The sequence below is a fragment of the Pinus tabuliformis genome, chromosome 2_1, assembly GCF_031772625.1.
Source record: "Pinus tabuliformis cultivar Carrire ecotype Pingquan chromosome 2_1, CPIR1, whole genome shotgun sequence".
NCBI classification, from domain to species: Eukaryota; Viridiplantae; Streptophyta; class Pinopsida; order Pinales; family Pinaceae; genus Pinus; species Pinus tabuliformis.
This window is the reverse complement of record NC_142299.1, coordinates 135,832,447-135,848,576: the sequence shown is the minus strand read 5'-3', so window position 1 is coordinate 135,848,576 and position 16,130 is coordinate 135,832,447. Positions and strand designations below refer to the sequence as shown.

At 38.0% G+C, this 16,130-nt stretch overlaps 1 pseudogene; it reads left to right on the top strand.

Annotated features, from left to right (window-relative positions):
- Nucleotides 1–4,229: 4,229 nt before the first annotated feature.
- LOC149199138 (uncharacterized) lies at nt 4,230–14,245 on the top strand (annotated as a pseudogene).
- The last annotated feature ends 1,885 nt before the right edge of the window (nt 14,246–16,130 follow it).

Genomic DNA, 16,130 nt, shown 5'->3' with positions numbered 1-16,130 from the left:
GGGAGGATATTTATACAATGCTTGGGATTTATACACCATGGTATTATAATAGTAGGGGGAAGGGGAACATAAGGGATTTAGTGTAGATACGGTAAGTAGTTAGTACTGGGGGGAAATAGGAATGGGAAATGGTGTTTACTAAGTTTTTTGGGACTTAAACTTAGTTAGGAAGTAGATCAAAATGAAAAGAATTTTACATAGGAAATGTGGCTTCTTTTCAGGAGTAAAGACCATCATAACACCTTAAATTATTTCATGAATTACAACTGATGAAGGGATGTTAGTAATAAATGTGAAAGGGGGGAAAAGGAAGTTAGTCATGCTCCTTTGCTTTGCTGTAACATGATGGAGAAGAGGAGCTTCTCTATTCATTGATATTCCTTTGCAAACAGGTTACCAAACATTTAATTGTAAGGAATGAGATTTCTGCAACCCCAACTGCCTACCCATCTATTTGCCTAGCATTTTTTGTTTCTTTATGGAGGGTGCACTTAGACTAGCAGACCCTTTTGTGCATTTTCTTTTGTTTGGCTTTTTTCTTTCGACTTCCTATCTAGAACTACCCTTATTGCTCCCAAGGTCCCAGATTAAACAGTTGGGAACCATACTTCTCTACCTAAGCTACTGGTCTGCCAAGATTAAACAGTTTGGACAGACTTCTTTCTCTATTCTACAACAGAAAATTGAAACATGGCATGATCCAGATTACGCTGTTGGACCATCCACCAAGATTTTGTGAACATCAAGCTATATACACACATTGTCTTCTCTTGGAAATATGGGATCTTTGCATCACCAAAGCAGAGCATATTTGGACCTTTCTTTTTCAATCATGAAATATGAAACCTATTGGTATAGGTAGCTAACACGGGGAAGAAGAGTACCCAAGGAGCAGGCTGGGAGGTTAACGGGTGGGTCTTCGCATTCGGATCAAGTGCGTCATCATTCACTCGCAGAGGTGACCGGCTACAAGGGAATACCAGTAACAGCAGAGCAAGCGGATCTCGCCTTCTGGTGAACGGTACATATGTATTTCATTACTATTGATCTTAGTTAAAAGTATGTAAATGTTATGATATGTTTCCTGAAATGAGTGTCAGAAATGGGTGTGCTAAATAAATTTGAAATTTCAATGTGTTTCTTTTCTGGTTGTATTTGATGCTAACACAAAAAAAAAAAAATGTATATAAGCTAGATGTGGTCCTTTTGGTATCAGAGCAAGTTGAACCCTTGAGACCTATGGGCCCATGCATGCATGACTAGTTGTTAAATATCTACTACACTCTACCTAGAAATTGTGTATGGTAACCTTTCAAGGCTCTCTCTAATAAGTATTTATTTTTGGTAAAAAAAAAAAAAAAACTATTCATTCCGATGGTCTATTGCAATTCAGGTTATTTTCTCATGGGCTGGCCCCAGTCCCGTTTCAATCATTTGAGCTCGTTGATCATAGATTCTCTTGATGGCTCTATGCGGCTTAAATGTCTCTGAAAGAGTGGTTATGGTTTTTTCCAACACGCTTGAATATCTCTAGTTTGACTCCTGTATTACAAAGTCTAGATATTTGCTCTGGTGACTTGAAGCCTGACCGAAAGGCTCCAAGCCAATCTCGTGTTTTTGGAACATAACCTTTGTTGTTTACAAACTCTTCATTCAAATTTACAAAACCTTTATACGAATTTTGTCAATTTCTTCTTTTGACAACTCCTCGGATTCTATGAGCTTCTTTTCATACATATCTAGTGATGGTGGATGGCTTCTAATAACTTGATACATCTTCGGTTGAGTGAAAGATGGTTCATCAATCTCATCATGCCCAAACCTGCGATAACAAACAAGATCAACAACGACATCAGACTGGAAGGTCTGCCACCATTCTGCGGCAAGTTCACATGCAAGCACGACAACTTCAGCATCATCGCCATTCACATGGAAAATGGGCACACTCAAAGCCTTTGCGGCATCAGTACAATACTGTGAGGATCTGCCAGATTCAGGATCAGTAGTGAAAGCAACCTGATTATTAATCACAATATGAACAGTCCCGCGAGTAGTGTAGTTCGGCAAAGCACTGAGATGCAAAGTCTCGTAAACCAACCCTTGTCCGGCAAAAATTCCGTCTCCATGAATCAAAATCCCCATTTCTTTATCCGATCCTTGTCGGTAGAATAATACGGCTCTGCCCTAGTTTTTCCTATAACGACAGGATCCACTGCGTCGAGATGTTGGGATTGGCAAACTATGCGTTTTCCTTCATCTCTTTATCTGTCATAAATGCCCTTTAACGTAATTGACCTCCTGTGCGTTTCTGTCACAATTTCTTCCCAATCTAGAACCATCTCATATGAGAGAACAGTTGTGGGAATATCTCTGTAGATATCGCTGCAAAGGTCATAATAATTGGGCATTTGATAATTATTTACAAACACTGGGCATTGTAGTAAATCTACACCCCTTTAGAAGGATGCGTACATGTCATTTGGCTTTCAAATGCACAGCTGACGTTCGATATTGCTTGTAAACTGGCACCTGGGCACATATGTTTGAAAAATATCTTTCACAGTCCATATATTAACACGAGCTTGCAACACTTACTATGAAATCTGGATACAAAACCGGTAACATATGTTCTTTGTTTAAAATATTCGCTGAAGGTGATCTGCGTATTTGTTTGGAAATCGATGCTCTGACACTTATGGCATCAAACACTTGAACTCATACCTTGCCATTTGTGCCATTCCTTAGGTTGGCATACGATTGGACTTATGTGTTATGGTTTCAATGGATTTCTCTGACCTGGATAAATCGGCGCCACCTAATGAAAACTAAGACTTTTAGTTATGTTTGAGCATTAAACACCTGGCCCTCAACGTTCTCCCATGGCGGTGAAGAACCCAAGCCAAATCTTAATTATTACAATGGAAGCTGAGCTGTCGGACAACCTTCAATGCACAGATCTACCGAGATGTCAGCGCAAATTTGAGAAAATGAAGTAATTATGAAGATTATAATCAAAATCAAACCTATTTTAAGCAGCAAAGGTAGACACCTGGAAACTCCTAGGATGGTATAAAAAAAAAAAAAAAAAAAAACAAATTGTCAATAAATATAACCTTCCGCTTAAAAGATATGCAGAAATTCCAGATAAATCAAAGCACGAAATCGCTTTAAAGTGTTCCAGAAACCACGCGATGAGATCGTGTTGACTAACTGTTCCAAGATTAAAAATGGTATGTGGACAATGTACGATTAAGTGTAATCAAGATGACAATAAGATGACTGCCATATCCTTTTATATAAATTTCACAACTCTACGTTTTAAAAATGCAACGTGGACAGTTTGTATTAAACTGCATGGGCGGTGGTTGCAGATTTTGATTAGGATGCAACAAACTGTGTAACAACAGTTTTGATCTCGTCTCAGATCTAGAACCGAGCTGAGAATTGTACTTCGAACCGTTATTGTAAAAATTATTGATAACTCTATGTGTGTGCGAGTATCTAACAATTCTACAGCATGTACTGACTGGGGGACTGACAAATACATCATTAAACCCGTGTTAGATATGAACCTGTGCACATAATGATCAAAACTCAAGTTTAGATGGGTATTTGCTAGTGAAGAAGAAAAAAAAAAATCAATTTAAAGAATTCATAAGAACCAGGGTATCTCATTTTATCTAAACTGTAGATATCATCATATGCAGTACCTTCGCATGGCCGTCCAAATATGGTAGACTTCAACCTTTTCCAGGTTGCGAAGAGGCATACGAATAAAATGAGCAGGAAGCCGCCCTCGACACCTAAAGTTATTGATAATTATTTATTTATTTAATAAATAATAATTTAATTATTTAATTGCAAACAAGATTTTTCTTGATTCTTGGTATGGATTCGAAATGACTAGTTTGCTTATAGAGCATAAATGCACCCAACCTTGCAGATTAACGTTAAAAACACTTTCCAGAGTACGGTAAAAAATAACTAGTTTGCTTATAGAGCATAAATGCACCCAGCCGTATATGTCTGGTTGTTGAATTAATGGTCTGCTCAAATTTAACCTGGTCTGTTCAAATCCAATTCTATATAGCACCGTGTACGTGTATTTGTGGCCCATTGGTTATTGGTTATTTTCGGAGTTGTGTTTTGGGAAATTTTAATTTGTGTTATTTAAATTGATTTTTAACTAGATTAATTAACCTTGAACATATTTCGGATCGCATTGATTATTCAATCTTCTTGAACATATTTCGGATCGGTTGTATCCGTTGAACCTTGAGCAGCCTGTGCAAGAGTGGGATACAAAATTCAATGAGATATTGGGTTCTCGTGTCAGGCGATTTGCATGTTGTTATCTGCTCTATGACAGCTCTATGACAGACACAGTTTCAAGATTTAAGTCAAGGGCTGCATTTTGGGGAAAGGTTGTTAACTTGGTGTTTAATGCCATCGTTAAAGCCGGTGATATATAGATTTGTTGGTTGCAGCAGGCCTGCAGCAAAAGATCATTCTCTTAATAAGATTCGTCATATATTTCAAGAGGTTCTAGAAAGAAAAAAGAAAAAAATAATAATAATAATAATAATTCTCCAGTAGCAACGTATGGATGTAGATAATGTGCTTGCTGATGGCCGACCTTTCATTTGTGGCAACAAATTTACAGCTGACTTGACATTTGCTGCACTTGCTGGTCCTATACTATGCCCAGTGGGATATGGCACCTATCTAGTACCAACAGAAGAACTTCCATCGGAGGTGGCTGAAGTTAACCTTTCTTAAAAGAGACACTAGCAGGGAAGCATATATTGAGGATGTACGAAAACGGAATATATATATATATATATATATATATATATATACAGGAAAGTGACTTCAAAGGTGCTAGTGAGCTAACTCAGTGCATTTACACCTCGACTTTTATGTTCGTGCGTATTATTGGCAACCAATATGGATTTTAAGTAAACAACATATAATTTTTCTTCTTAGGATTTGCATCTTTTAAGCAATTTGCTTTCTCTTCATACAGCAGTACTTTGATAAAGGACCAAGATCTATTAAACTTCGTATTTTGTTTTCTGAATGTTGCTATCTCTGTTGTTATTTGAGCAAGTTCAAGTTGCCTAAACCTATAATACGGTCTTGGCATAGTCATGGAACATTCAACCTTGATCGTTGTGCCTTTTAATTAAACACATTTTTCCCAAACTGTAAATATCGAGAACCAACTAATAAGGCAATTGTTCAGTTGCGAGTAATGAGATTGACAGAATATAAAACTGTATACAAGGGTTCTATTCTTGTTGTGGTCTGCCTCATCTGAATGGCATTTTCTAAAATATACCAGGTAATATGTAAGTCTCGGTGAAACTTAAATAAATAGCTCAAAGTGGGAACGAAAGCTAAAAGAAATCCATCTTATATAGTGCAGCCCACCCTTGAAGTGTATTTCTCAAAATGAATTCACAAAAATTGGGAACTACAGGAAGTGAGTATGTAAATCCTCATGTATTTCAGCTTTTATGATTATCTCTAAAATCTAGCTTTTAATCATGGCATTGGGACAATATCATTGGTATGGAGGTCACTGCAACTATGTCTTTCGTGCTCTTTTTAATGATAAAAATAAAGCTTTGCTTTTAAAAGTTATGATAGAAGTTAAAACTCCAGTTTCCCTGTATATCAATCTAGTAATTGTGCAATTCCTTATATGGATGGCATCATGTGTATGGGACTACTGGTATTTATCGTGTGCAGTCTCCAGTCTTCAGGGGTAAAATTTTATTTCAAAATAAAATTAGTGGATTTGTTTAAAAATTTAAACTATCTTTTAATTTTAATGGAGTCTTGTATAGATTTTGAAAGTGAAAGTAGAGAAGTATTCAAGACACTAGAGTCAATAGGCTTTATTTGTTGCCAGTAGATGTCGCATTTTGACATGTGCCAATGGACACTATTTTGAATTGGTTTTAACTTTTAACTTAATGTGTCACAATTAATCTATTTTTATGGCTCTACATGTATTCATGTTGGCTAAATATATGAAATTTTGGAGTCCTTTTGATCATGATCATATTGATTAGCACAAGGTGAAATCACATGTTACCTCCTGCATGTCATATAAAATAGTGGCATAGATAAATAACATTTACATCACCTCAGTAAGGAGAATAATAAGTGTGAGTCTTCTCTTAATACCCGTGGTGGTTCATAAACTACAGATTTATATAATTGTCTTCCAACTGATAGGGAGTAACGGACTGTGTAGTACATACCAAATGAAGACACCTTGTGGATGATAATTCAAGTTTAGGTTTGTCCTTAGGCAAAATAGAAACAAAAAATAAATAAATAATGTATTATATGTAACACTCTTCTTGTATTTGTGTGTTTTGAAGAAACTGTTAAAAAAAAAAAAAAAAAAAATCAATCTCTTGTATATTTCTTAATACTAGTTTCAAGCAGCGAAGCATAGTTTCTTCTGACTACCGAAGATAGTTGTGAATGCATATCACATAAACAACTTGTAAATAATAATTGAAGTTTAAATGTGTCCCTTGATGCAAAAATATTCATGCATTGTATGCGACGCTCTTCTAGTATGTATTTGTAATTTCTGAAAGCTTTGTCAAATATTCTAATATTCGATGTAGAATGAGATATTATGTCAATTTATTGCGATCATTGTTTTCCATTTTGTTTGGCTTACGCAAAACATTAATAGATTAAGTAAATAGTATTTTTGGGCATTGCTATGGAGAAAAACTTGTGAGCGGACAGGCAAGCACTCTCTCTAGATTGCCTCGAACTCAAGGCGGAGTGAGGGAAAAGCACTGCAAAAAATATAAAAGCTTCAAGTAGATAATCAATTAAAGCATGCAAAGAACAAGAAAGTGACTAGAGGAGTACCTTTGTACCGATGGTTGTCCTTTGCTGACACGGTTGAAACATATCATATCTGCAATCAAGTTTGTATCTCGTCGGAACATCTTGCTCTGTTTTAGTGATGGCGGAGTAAGTTTTCTTTTGTTCTATTTTATTTTTCTTGAAAACGATGCCAGGATTAGTAAGAAATATTATTATTTGAGAAAGTATAATCACCCCTCTAAAATCCTAGAGTCTAGAGAACGCAAACCCTGCAGTAGAAGACGGTAGACTCATGTTCAAAATACAGTTTGCGTTTGTTTTTTTTGGAGGAATGTTATATTATTTACAGTTTTTCAACATACTATTGAAGTAACATTTAGTCGTAATTAATGACATGACATTTAGTTTGAAAGCGTAGTGTGATTCATGTAATCTTTTGCTCCAGTGTGAATATTTGCACTATGGACATAGTTTCCACGGAATGAGTTATTCATAACTGTACAATGTGTACAATGATTTGTGATTTGTATAAAGCATTTTTCTCATGGTTTTCTGAAACAGTATTAGTAGTGAAATTTTTAATTTTTTTAAGTTCACAGCTGAAGGGTTGTGTACTTTGATAATATGAGGTGTATGTGAAAATGTGGAGAATCATTTTGGCGGATAAATTTGGTCAAATATTCAGACATCGGGATTTGTAAGAGTGAATCATCTAAGAAGGGATTCTCTCAGCATAATTTGGTACAGGAGCTTCAGATTATGATTGTTAAGTTTTGTTGCTCAGTTCATATTCAGGCCTCGGTATGCTCTAGAATTATTTTATTACTGAGAAAAGATATCTTATTGCAAATTCCCCTTACTTTTATTGAAGTATTCAGAAATAATTTGGCCAAATATTCAGTAGATAGTGATCAATAAGTCATACGCCAGTAAATAAATTAAATTAAGCAACTATTTCACGCAGTTGACTAGACTGTTGTAAGAGTACCTTCTATCATCAGTAAGAAGTGAACTTGAGACCTGTGTCCCATAAGTTCTCCACTTTGGAAAATTTAGGTGAAAGCATAAAAAATGGCGAAATATTCAACCAAGCAAAAGCTTGTTTTTAGGGTCTCATACATTGCTCGAGTGAGTTTTGATACTCAAGCAATACCTCTATATATTATCAATACCATATTTTAGCTTGAAAAGAGACTTTTCTTTTCAATCTTGAAATAGGATTGGAAATTCATTCGCAACCATAAAATAATAATAATAATAATAATAATTGTATGCTCTTTTCTTATACGACAATATTATTGCAACATTTATGACAATGAACTTTGACAGATGCAATGATGAGCATACAAATCACTTTTTGTTACATATTATCCCCGACATTGTCACTTATAGGGTCGTATAGACATAGTTTGAAATGAATTACTATAATTGGAAGCTATAGGAGTACAGTGTGTGAATGACTTGGTTGAATGCATCATATATTAATTTGTACCATGAGATGAATCTTGATTGTGATTGTCTTGCTTCTTGTTTTGTTGTTGCTAAATACATAAATAATTATGGGTTGCAATGATCATAGATATAGTCCTTTAGTTATAACAGAATTCGTGGTATAGATACCTTGGGAAAATGATAACCTGCCCACCAAAAGGTTGGCAAGAGTTTCAGGAAGGGTTCCTAAGATTATGTGTTCTCGTTTACTTTGTTGAATGCATCATATATTAATTTGTACCATGAGATGAATATTGATTGTGATTGTCCCGCTTCTTGTTTTGTTGTTGCTAAATACAGAAATAATTATGGGTTGCAATGATCACAGATATAGTCCTTTAGTTATAACGGAATTCGTGGTATAGATACCTTGGGAAAATGATAACCTGCCCACCAAAAGGTTGGCAAGAGTTTCAGGAAGGGTTCCTAAGATTATGTGTTCTCGTTTCTCCTTTATGTTCTAAGGACTTCGGGACGAAGTCCATTGTTAAGAGGGGGTGTATGTAGTGCCCACTCTAGTTTCCTGACTCTAATATGACAATATCTTACATACTTTAGTCTATGAGGAACTCAGGCTAAGGATCCAGAAACGTGACTCTATTATCAGTGAATGTGATGGTTATGTATGTTCTCTATTAATATTATGATTACGATATAATTAATGGTTATGTGTACTCTATTGATATCATGATGGTGATAGTAGTAAATGATAGACATGTTTCTATTTATGTTATAAATGATGATAGCTTTGATCTATATGTATGGTCCCATTAAGGTTATGATGATGCTAGCCATGATGGAGGTATCCCCTATATTAGCTACTTACATTAGTTTTGGTGCATAATGAACAATGATGTGAATGACCAAGTGATGGTAATAATGCTATTATGACAATGACTAACACTGAAAAACCTGGTTACTGATTATTATTGAGTGTGGCAGGAAACCACCAGAGGCACTCACACATGACGAGTTGACGACACCTGGTTTGATGAAAATTCATATTATTTTTATCTTTGAAAGTCTAAGTCGATCTTGAAATCTGCCATATATGTTTAACTATATTCTGATGATATGTTAATGTTTGCAGGCACAAATTAGTTGCTTTACCGAATGACTCACATATGGGTGATGGGGTTGTACAAGTGGATGGAACTACATGGGAGGGGTGAGACAGAGTCCCTGATCTCACCCACGAGCACTCCCGTCGTGACTTGGGCTGGAAAGGTTAAAACACCTTCGCCTTGAAGATCACGATGCCATGAGGGCAGGTCCCAATGTTGGGTCGCTCATGAGGATTTTACCGGGGGGCGCGCATCAAGGCGGATTCCTTGATCCCCAACACCATTAGTCTCACTATAGCAGGCAACACAAGAGATGACAGTGGTCTATGACGTTGCACTATAATTTCCCCTCGTAGTCACTGGATGCTTGAAGGGCAAGTGGTGTGGCACCCTTGGAACTTCAGGGGAATTTCTTGAAGGGCACGACCAACTTGGCACCCTTGGCATCACATAACCATTAATTACGATATAATTAATGGTTATGTGTACTCTATTGATATCATGATGGTGATAGTGGTAAAGGATAGACATGTTTCTATTTATGTTATAAATGATTATAGCTTTGATCTATATGTATGGTCCCATTAAGGTTATGATGATGCTAGCCATGATGGAGGTATCCCCTATATTAGCTACTTACATTAGTTCTGGTGCACAATGAACAATGATGTGAATGACCAAGTGATGGTAATAATGCTATTATGACAATGACTAACACTGAAAAACCTGGTTACTGATTATTATTGAGTGTGGCAGGAAACCACCAGAGGCACTCACACATGACGAGTTGACGACACCTGGTTTGATGAAAATTCATATTATTTTTATCTTTGAAAGTCTAAGTCAATCTTGAAATCTGCCATATATGTTTAACTATATTCTGATGATATGTTAATGGTTGCAGGCACAGATTAGTTGCTTGACCGAATGACTCACATATGGGTGATGGGGTTGTACAAGTGGATGGAACTACATGGGAGGGGTGAGACAGAGTCCCTGATCTCACCCACGAGCACTCCCGCCGTGACTTGGGCTGGAAAGATTAAAACACCTTCGCCTTGAAGATCACGATGCCATGAGGGCAGGTCCCAAAGTTGGGTCGCTCATGAGGATTTTACCGGGGGGCGCGCATCAAGGCGGATTCCTTGATCCCCGACACCATTAGTCTCACTATAGCAGGCAACACAAGAGATGACAGTGGTCTATGACGTTGCACTATAATTTCCCCTCGTAGTCACTGGATGCTTGAAGGGCAAGTGGTGTGGCACCCTTGAAACTTCAAGGGAATTTCTTGAAGGGCACGACCAACTTGGCACCCTTGGCATCACAATTAAACTATTAGGTGTGGCACCCTTGGAATTTCTAGGGAAGTTCTTGAAGGGCACAACCAAACTTGGCACCCTTGGCATCACAAATAAACTATTAGGTGTGGCACCCTTGGAACTTCTAGGGAAGTTCTTGAAGGGCACAACCAAACTTGGCACCCTTGGAATCATTAAAAATAAATAAATATAAGCAAGGAATGAAAACTAGGTAAATTCACATCAAGGGTAAATGATGATTAGAAACCAAGGTAATTAAATCAAAAATAAAACTTGGAATAAGGAGGATCATAGGAAAAAATAAGATAGAGTACCTTAAAAACTCTACCCTTCCCATGTTGGAAAATACTAGGTAGATTATGTGGTTTAATTAGGTAAAAGGGGAAAGACAAACATAATTGTAAGTATGAAGATTAATCCTAAACTAATTAAACCTAATTAAGAAAAGAGGAAGGTGAATTAAAATAAGAATAATAAATTAAATTTAGAGAAATGTAGAGAAGCTCCATGTGGCAGCAACCAACATAAGGATATACATCTAAGAGATAACCTGAGTTAAATTAGGGAGTAGATTGGGGATAAAATCTTGACTCATTAATTGACTTCAAGTAATGAACACAATTTAAGAATAAAAGGGGGGGGGTAAAGAGACAACTAGGAGAAGAAATAGGAATCTTGTGAGGTGAGGAAAATATTAGTTTTAAATAAAAAGTAAGTAAATAATTTTGGGTGACCCTTGATGAGAGAGTGACACATGGGTAGGTGAATAATCAAGCTTTTAAATAATATATATATATATATATATATATATATATATATATATATATATATATATATATATATATATATAATTATGCATGACATGCCAAGTGTCATCTATGAGGACTCTTATAAAAGAAGGGGCAAGCCATGGGAGAAGGGACTTTTGGGGGAAACCCTATTGTTGGATGGATGAGATGATGTCAGAGCAGTGATTACGAAGCTATAGTGAGTTTGGTGAGGTAGAGGATTTTAGAGAGCGGACTCTTGAGCCAAGGGTGCTCTCCTCTACCAGCTAGTGCTTTCCTCCATTGTACAACCCCATTGCAGCTCGGGGGTCCGTGGGGAAGAAGAGTACCCAAGGAGTAGGCTGGGAGGTTAACTGGTGGGTCTTCGCATTCGGATCAAGTGCGTCATCATTCACTTGCAGAGGTGACCGGCTATAAGGGAATACCAGTAACAGCATAGCAAGCGGAGTCTCGCCTTCTGGTGAACGGTACATATGTATTTCATTACTATTGATCTTAGTTAAAAGTATGTAAATGTTATGATATGTTTCCTGAAATGAGTGTCAGAAATGGGTGTGCTAAATAAATTTGAAATTTCAATGCGTTTCTTTTCTAGTTGTATTTGTTGTTAACACAAAAAAAAATGTATATAGTCTAAATGTGGTCCTTATAGATAGTAGAAGGATCTATGCCAAGAATTTCCTCATAAGACCAAGGGAAAACATCATGAAAGTCCTTAATAGGGCAAGTGAAGCTCGTGATTTCCTTAGGATTGAGTTAGCTTCAATCTGAATATGTTCCACGATACCTGTTTTGACTAAGATATCAATGAGCATTTTCTTTGAAAGATTGCCCATGTTCCCTTCCAAATCCAAAGTTTGGACAGTCGTGTAACTGGAGGGAACAACCTCAAGTGGCTTAAAAGATAGGATTTTTATAGGGGTCACGTCCAAATCAAATATAGAAGCACGATGGTGAGATGTCTCCCAAGATCACTCCTCTAAAGACAAGATATCTCGAATAGCTTCATCCGTAGGTCGGACTTTATCAAGTAGATCATTAGAGGGAGTCCTTTTGGGAGAGAAGATGGTATTGTTGGTCTTAACCAAAGTGATGAGAGAATCAGATGTAGATTGAATGGCTTGGTAAGCCAATTCGACGGGTGACAACGGAATTTGTTCTCCATAAGACTCAATGTCAAAATGGGCTAGGAGGATCCAGGGATCAGTTGGGTCTTGAGGAATGGTGGAGACCATAGAAGCCATTTGTAGAACGTTGGGCGGCGGGAGAGGAAAGCAACCCATTAGGGCAAAACCCTTCAAAAGACCGGTATCAACACTGGTGTAAGAGTCAGATATGCCACCCACTAAGGGTATGGTGTTGTTAGGAAACAAGGAGTAATCTAGGGTGAAAAAAGACATTTGTTTCATTGTGACTATTCTCCCATCCAGTGGGAAGAGGATGAGGTAGAAGACCAAAGACACAATGCCGGTCATGGAATAAGACCAACTAGGCCCAAAATTAGATTATAGTCGAGATGACGATCTACTACTTCAATGTCCACCATTATTGTTTTCCCACTCAGAGTGATGGGGTAGCTGGAAATATATCCTTTTAGGATGAATGTATGGCCATCGAATGCTTTAAGGGAATTTGACAACAGAGAGAGGGTTGGAGAACCCAAGGAGAACCAACATGAATTAGACATGAAGCAAATCGAAGTGCCTTTGTCAATGACCGTTTTGTGGATAGCTCTGCCTTTCGAAATAAACTGCACTTGAAATTTAAGTTGGTGGGAAAGGAGAGGCTTACATTTATCCATTTCAAATATTTCTAACATGGAATCTTGAGGGTCAACCCAACCAATGGCCGAAAGCAAAGCTTTTCGTTGCGTTGGACAACTTTGCAATACTTCGAGTGCAGACATAGCTGATGCTGCTTGCACCAAATCTTCTACAATACTATAGTTATGGAAAGCATGTGTAGGAGTATTGTGTTTCATGCAACGAAGTGCCCCTTTAGGGGGGAGAATTACAATTTCAGTAATAGGCCTTTCAACATGAAGCTCATTAGGCAGTGGTGGGTTTGAACTCAAGGAAACATCCTGAGCGTTAGCGACTGGAGCTCCATAAGTTTTGGCTTGTGTTTAAAGATCAACCATTTCAAAGGTGTAAACAATCGACGATTCTTCACCAGAGGAAGGATGGTTTGAACTGTCGTTGCCCCCTTGTGGGCATTAAGGCGGGTTCGAAATAAGATGTTGCTGCTATTGAGCAGGGAAGGGGGTATATAGGACCACTAGGGTCCGGCCAGTGTCCTTTCAAGCAAGAATATCTGTGAATTCCTGGAGATGCAGACATCGGTTTGTCATATGGTCTTACGCACAGATTTTGTAAGGAAACTTTACAACTTTGTCCTTTCCATTTTCATATTTTGTAATAGCTTTCTGATTGGATTTGGATTGTGTAATGGGTTTCTTTTCAAAAGGATTTTTCTTGTTCTTCTTGTTCTTGTCGTTGGGTTTCTGTGTAGACTACACAAATTTGATCGCAGCAGTGGGAAGAGTAGCAGATTGGGTAGAAGTAGCGGAATCGACAAAAAATTTGGAAATGTGCCCGCTAAGTTGTTTTACAGCAGTCCCATAGGTAGTGCCAACGAGACCGTTAGCGTGTGCGCCGGGTTGCTGAGTAGTGGGAGCATCGGAAGTTCAGGGGGTAGTGGGGATTACATCATATAGAGTGCCAAACTACAAATAAATCAAACCTAAGCGTTGGGCATGACAAATGGATTGGTCTTCAGTGACCGCACCACCTAAGGAAACATCCTTGGCAATTTGGGGAAGAAGAGATTTGGAGAACCAATCTGCTAACAGGTAATCCAAAATGGGGGCCTTGACTAGCCTTCGCCTACGTCTCCATTCATGAATGTGATCAGAGATGTGGGTGTAGGTGTCTTGGCACAAGGTAGTAAGAATTTCCCTCTCGGTTTTGTAACAAATGACCAACTGAAAGTGATTTTAAAATTCCATTGTCAGGGCACCAAAGGTAATAACTAACACACGTCAAATCCATGTACCACTAGGCGGCATTGAAAGTAAGGGTTTGGGGGAAGATTCAGAGCCAGATAATGTCGTCCACCATGGAGTTTGATACACACCATACATGGTAGGTGGTGACATGTGTACCCGGATCATCCCCTTGTTTCCCTTCAAACTTCGGAATGCCAGTAGGTATTTTGTGCGGGATTGGGAGCCAATGTAAGTTATGGTAGAGGGGGTCATTAGTCAATTTATACAGATCGGTGATATCGAGTTTTGCCAAAAAAGGCAATGTGTTTGGTGCCCCCAGTTTGACGAGGGTGATGAAGAATGACTTGAAGGACCCTGGGGTCTACCCATCATATTGTTACCAACAAGATACATAGCATTTATTATATAATAGTCGTTGTGGTGGAACAGTCATATACGACGGTTGTCCATAAGGGACATTAGACTGTGGGGAAAAAGAGTGGTTTCCCCTAGGAAGTGCCCCTTAACTCAATTGAGGTTGAGGAGGGGGTGCCCAGATAGATGAAGCAGGACCTGGTTGAGGTGTTCCTCTTTCCATATAATTTTCCGTAGGTACATTACTAACACTAGAATACTTTCCACTTAGGGGAGGTAAATCAATCAATTATGGTCCATCTTTTCCTATAGGTGGAGGGGGAATAGTAATGCCCCCGACCGGCATGCGCATGTTGGGAACATTTCCCCTTGGAATTTGAGCCTGGGGGTTTGAACATAACAAAGGATCCCAACCAAAAGGATTATTGAAGGGACCCGTGCTAACAACACTATTTGGAGCGATACCTAAAGGTCCCGGAGCAGACACAAAAGGGGTAGAAACTGGCACATAGTAGGTTCCACTCATATTAGATTTAACTAGGTTGCTCGGACTTGGCATAGTCTAGATAGAAGGGTACCCAATCAGTTGTGTGTTGCAGACTATTAGCAGGGGAAGTGATGGTGGACCAAAGTTTTCCACAAAAGAAAACTACCCATTAGTCGTCAGGGGAATGTTGGATGTTGGTATTATTCAAGACATGGTAGGTACAGGTGCTACCTGAATCAACACTGGTCCCAAAGGATCAGTGAGGGGAGGATTATAAGGAGGTACAACTCCTTCAGTGAAAAATTCCTCAGGAATTACAGTGTCCAAGGAGGTGTTGTGTGATTTAATGTTAGACATTAGAGACTAATTTCTTAAAGAGAGAGAATACAGGTCATCAAGGCTCAGCTAATCCTTGAGATTCAACGGAGGAAGACCTTGTTGTCACCTAGATTGATGATGAGGGTTTTATGTAGCCACGGTGACCAATATATTTTATCAAAAAAATTTATAGTGATATTTTATTATAGTCTCAGTGAGAACAAACCAGCACCTAAAAAATAAAAAATATTGTAAAAGTCAATCAGCAAGAAATTAGGGGATATGACTTTGTCTGATAACCACCATTTGTTGGAGATGAAACCCAGTATCACAATGGATAAAAGAGAGAGTTGGCAAAATCTATAGTTACGATTACTCTTGAGCTTCACCTGAACCTCATATTAAGAGGCCAAGTACTCTCGTGAAGATGAGCAC